Below are 5,903 nucleotides of genomic sequence, written 5' to 3' on the forward strand. Positions count from 1 at the left end.
GGCAAGTGATAACCGAGATTTGGAGGTTCAGAAAATGGAAACTGATGCTGTGACCAGATTGAGATGGTCAGGATTTGGACATGGTTGTTACTGTGGGTCCTTGGTGCTGTTTGGCGCTAACAGAAGAAGGAGTTGGAGTTTGGAAACTGGAGCTAGTAATGGACCGGAGAGGACCGGGCCTTGCGAATCTGCTAGGGTTGTATTAGACTCTCGGCAGCAGAGTATAAAGAAGTGAAAACTACTACCACACCCATTTTTCAGATTTTGGACACTGTAAAACTCACAAGCGGAATTCTTCAGGCGCACACCCATTTTCAGAGGTTAAATTTTTCTCGCACCCATATTTTTGAAAACTATTTCTTCCCTTCTTCTTCTTCCTTTTTTTTTTCTTTTTCCCGTGGCTTCCTCCTTCGTCTTCTCTTTTAATCAAGGAAAGGTTTTTGTTGATCAAAGATGGAGTCAGTTTCATGGATTATTGAGTGAAATCAGAGAAGATTAGGAAGAAATTTAACCTAGTTGATATCTTTACTCCATTTCTGACAAGCTAGGTCTAAATTTATCGGACAAGATTCAACTCGATTGAGAGAGTAATCTGATGTCGTGAAGGAGAAGATGGAAGAGGTTAGGAGGATTATTGTGAGGCTAGAGAGATCCAGGAAGTTGGGTTATGGTTCAATTCGAGAAATCATTGGTTGGATTTGCAATTTGCCGAAAAGAACACGAAGATGATTATCGGTTGCTGATGATGAGTGAATAACGAAACTGGTGCTGCTACTGAATTTGAGATGGAAGAACGAGGATTTGATGTTGCAGAAAGAGTGGGTTTCTCTACGAGTTCAAATTGTAGCTTGTGAAGATCATTGGAGATGTTACAAAAATGGGGTTTTTGTTGCAGGTAATTGAGAAATGAATGGATGGGTTTTCTTTGATTTTAAATTACAGATTTGGTAGTGTTTGTGCTGATATGTTGTTGGAGTTAGGGGAAGAATGAACTGATTGTGGTGCTCAACTGGAGTCTGCTAGTTATGGATGCAGTGAGAGATTGTTAGTCTGTAGGTTTTCTTGATTATTAGTTTTTCCAACACACCGTAGAATCCGTATTCGATTGCACTGCACAACAGCTCAGCACCATATGTATCATAGAATGGACTTGGGTGTTCATGCTTAGTCACAGAGTAAAGATACTTAACGGTTATATAATAGTAGTTTGGAGTGGTATTAGGTATTCATCATCGCCCATCTGGGTAATTAAGTTTTGGATTCTTTCTTACTATTGCCTCGGCAGTTTTGACATTTCTATATAAGGCAGCTCCATGAAGTTCTGTACAATTTGCATTATCCTTCATTTCCAGGGCTTCAGGGGTCATGAGTTCACAAGCTCTTGTGCAAATCTCCACCGTTCATTATCTATCGCTATATGCAACGTTGTTTCATCATCAAACGTAAGCAGCAGGAAGACCCTTTTTTTTTACAATGTAGTACTTGTTTGTTGAATTTGGTGTTAAATTTTGCAGGGACTGTAAATGGTTGCCACACACTTTTAAGGATGAATACTTACAAACTATTAAAAGAGTAGAGATTAGTGGTTTGATGAAGGAAATAATATCTACGTTATGCAGATATTTTTTTCTTATTATTGAAACCAACAAAAAAACAAGGTTGCATAACTTGTTATGCACCTACAATAATATCTACATAACATGTTATGCAGTCATGAAAGTGGATGCATAACCTGTTATGCATCCGAAAATATGACTGCATAATGCATTATGCATCGAGAAAATTGTTGCATAATCTTTTATGCATCGAGAAAATGGATGTGTAACCTGATATGCATCATTTAAATATGGCTTCATAACGCATTATCCACCAATTTTTTCTGTACAAACTAAAATCAACCAAAACAATGGTACATAACTTGTTATAGATGCATAACTTTGTTATGCAGATACATAACTTGTTATGCAGTCGAAAACATGGTTGCATAATTCGTTATGCATTTTTTTTTGAGGCTGCATAATGAATATGCAGTCAGTTTTCGAAAATTTTCCCTAAAACGATGGTCACCTCCAATTTTTTCGTGAAAAACAAAATTTTGATATTGTTGTTTGTACTCGTTGCGTAGCTCTCTTTAAAAGATTTCCAACGATATAAAATTTGTAAAATTCCAAGACGCGAATTTTTAGATATGTTATATCCAAGTTGCGTTGCCAATTATACCCCTGAAAAATAGGATGCATAACGAGTTATCCCTGAAAAACAGTATAAATAACACGTCATGCAGATGCATAAACCGTCATGCAGACATGTTTTAATAATTTCAGTTAATTATGGGTGTCACAGAAATATTTATGGGTGTCACAATATCCAAAATTAATTGTGGGTCTGACAATGAGAATATTTGTTTTTTGGTCTCCCCCTAATTTCCCATATAAAGAAGGAAGAACATACAGAAATGAGAGGCCGCTTGGACAGAAGGAGGCGCGGCTACACAACCGTTTAGGGTTTGAAGTTCTGTTTCATTTTCTGTTTCGATCAGTTAGGATTTTATTTCTATTGATTTATGGCTTTTGAGAAAGCCATGGCTAGCTAATTCCATGTTGGGGTGAAAGGATGAATTTGTAGCATAATTTATTTGTGTTCATGAACAAGGGTTTCTTCCAATTGAACTTAATGTCAATATTTTTGTTTCTCTATCAATGTTTTGATTTCTAGATAGATTTTTCATGTGCTATGCCATGTCTAGTTGATTGTTGGATTAGTAGAAAAACTCATTGAACCTAAGCAATAATTGAATTACGAATATTCCTTGACTCTTCATGCCATGTATGATTAGTGCTTAGAAATTCTAATTTTAGGTGAGAACAAATAACTCATTTTTGATGATTCTTATCAATGGTTTTTAAATGCAATATTTTCCATGTATGAGTAGTTAGGTTTACCGCTCTACACGAGTATATTTGAGATTCTTTGTGATTTAATACGAGTAATTTGCCTACAATGGATTCCGAAACCTTAACATTCTCTCATCTTTGGTTACGTCTTTACTATTTTGCATTCGTAGTTCTATAAATTTCCAAAATATTGAATTTGATTATTTGATTCTTGATATTAGTTAGTAGTAGTATTTTCACACTCCTCGTGGGAACGACTTTTACTTTCCATTGTCTACTAGTTAGACACTGTGCACTTGCAGTATTTTATTGTAGTTTTCCCAACCTAGCATGAACCAATGGGGAGCCCAGGCCCGATGGATTCCAACCAAGTTTCTTTATAGCCAACTGGGACATACTGGGAAAAGATATCATTGGCTCAGTCCAAGAATTCTTTCGATCGGGCATTCTCGACAAAGAATTTAATCATTCCTTCATAACCCTCATCTTAAAACTTTCCACACCCAAACGCTGGGAGACTTTAGACCTGTTATCCTGAGTAATACTATTTATAAAATTATCTCAATTTTTTTTATCTAATAGACTAAAACCCATTCTCCGCAAAATAATCTCCCCCAATCAATCGACGTTTTTCCCTGGTCGACAAATCACAAATAACATCATAATTGCTCATGAACTTAGCCGCTCGATGAAAATCTCCAAGAAAAAAAAGGATTCTTGGCGTTAAAACTAGACCTATCAAAAGCTTTCGATAGGGTTAAATGGACTTTTATTGAGAAGGTCCTCTTAGATTTTGGCTTCTCGGAAATCTGGACAAAACTCATTCTGCAATGCATATCGACAACCTCTTTTTCAATTCCTCTAAACGGTTCACCGGGACCCACTTTCAACACTCCGAGAGGTTTAAGACAAGGTGATCTATTATCACCGTACCATTTCCTAATATGCATTGAAATTTTATCTAGACTCCTTGAAAAATCTATTGAAGACAAGAGAATCACTGGATTTCAAATCAACAATAATGCTCCCAATATATCCCACCCATATTTCGCGGATGACTGCTTTTTATTTACAAAAGCGGATTTGGGGGAAGCGAAAAGTCTTTTGGAAATCTTACAATTATTTGGGAACATAACAAGCCAGATGGTTAATCTTCAAAAATCCAGTGTCTACTTCAGCCCACAAATACATCCGAACATGGGAAGATTATAGAAAAAATCTTAAAAGTCCCGCTGATGACCAGAAACGATAGGTACCTGGGTACCGCGTTTTTCTTTGATAAGAATCGAAAAGCCAATTTTGAGCCTCTACAACGATATTATTCTACTTTACAAGGTTGGAAATCAAAACTGTTATCCCAAGCGGGTAGGACTGTCTTGATAAAATCTATTCTTCAATCATATCCAACCTATCAAATGCAAGTTCTTGCATTGCAAAAAGAAAATCTTAATCAACTTGACAGGATTTAGAGAAATTTCTGGTGGAAAAAAGATGGGCAAAAAAGAAAAGGAGGATTTATATAAGCTTGGAAAAGTATATGCAAGCCCATTTCCCAAGGTGGTTTAAGAATTAAAAAACCCCATCATTTTAGCTCATCTAACTAAACTTCCCTGTAGATTGGTAACCGAAAAAGACCAATTATGGGTCAAACTCCTAGAAGCAAAATATTTTCCAAACTCGCACCCTCTAGAAAGGTCCAGAACATCGAATTTGTCTTGGATTTGGACCAGCATACAAAAAGGTTTAGAGCTAATAAAAGGTAATTTTGTTTGGCAAGTCAAAAACGGAGCTTCGGTGAAAATTTGGGAAGACAGATGGGTTCCTAACACAGATATAATCCATAAATTCCCCAACCCTCAAGATCAGACACCAATAAGAGTTCAAGACCTAATAAAGGATAAGAATAAGTGTGATCAAGAAAAGCTAAACCAATTCTTTTACTCAGAGTATAGGGAAAAAATCCAAGTTATAAATCCAAGGAAACAAGAGCAAGACATCATTATATGGAGGCACCACCACTCAAGAAAATTCACGACCAAAAATGTTTATAATTTTCTAGCCAATCAGGATCAAGACAATAATGACAACCTAGATTTCCCATGGAATAAGATTTGGAGAATTCAAGCAATTCTAAGAATAAGACTTTTCATCCGAAAACTATCACAAAAAGTACTTCCAACATCTGCTAGACTAGGTGCTCATAATAAGGACATCAACCCGATTTGCCAGTTATGTAATAATCAAGCGCAAGAAACAAAATTTCATCTCTTCTGTGAGTGCGCGTTTGCAAGAGCCGTTTGGTTTGGTCTCTCCCTAAATAATATAATCTCCAGTTACATTCCCAGCACATTTATTTCCTGGATTAAATGGTGGATTACGGAAACTAACTTGAGCCATATTCAGGTAAAAATTTCTACCATACTTTGATTCATCTGGAAATATAGATGCTCGGTAGTTTTTGAGAAAATAAACCCAGACCCAATCAATTTAATAGGGCAAATCAATGGTTTCTTACATTCTTCCCCGTCAAATACCTTCATAATAATATGAAAACTCAAAAGAAAATCACAACCAATTACTCTTGGTCCAACCTAAATTCAGATTGGATAACCTTCATTGACGCTTCCTTTAAGAAAGAGGATTTATCGATGGGATATGCTTTCATTCTATATTCAGCTGATGAAGAGACTTTCATGCACCTATCTGCGGATTCGGAGTGCGCAACGTCAGCTTTCCACGCAGAAGCAAAATCCTTATTAAAGGTTGTTACGTGGTTTAAAAGAAAATATTTTATCAAGCGTGTTCATAGTAACTGACTGCAAAGTGTTGGCAGACATTTTAAACAAGGTAAGCACAGATTCTTCGTGGTCAGCAGAAAATACCTTGCAAGAAATAAGGACAATCTTGGGCGATCTACCTCTAGCTAAAGTGAAATATATTAAGAGGAAGAATAACTCAGCAGCGGACTACATTGAAAAGGAGGCAAGGATTAAAAAGGTACAACACATG

The sequence above is a fragment of the Papaver somniferum genome, chromosome 2 (assembly GCF_003573695.1).
Source record: "Papaver somniferum cultivar HN1 chromosome 2, ASM357369v1, whole genome shotgun sequence".
In the NCBI taxonomy this organism is placed as follows: Eukaryota; Viridiplantae; Streptophyta; class Magnoliopsida; order Ranunculales; family Papaveraceae; genus Papaver; species Papaver somniferum.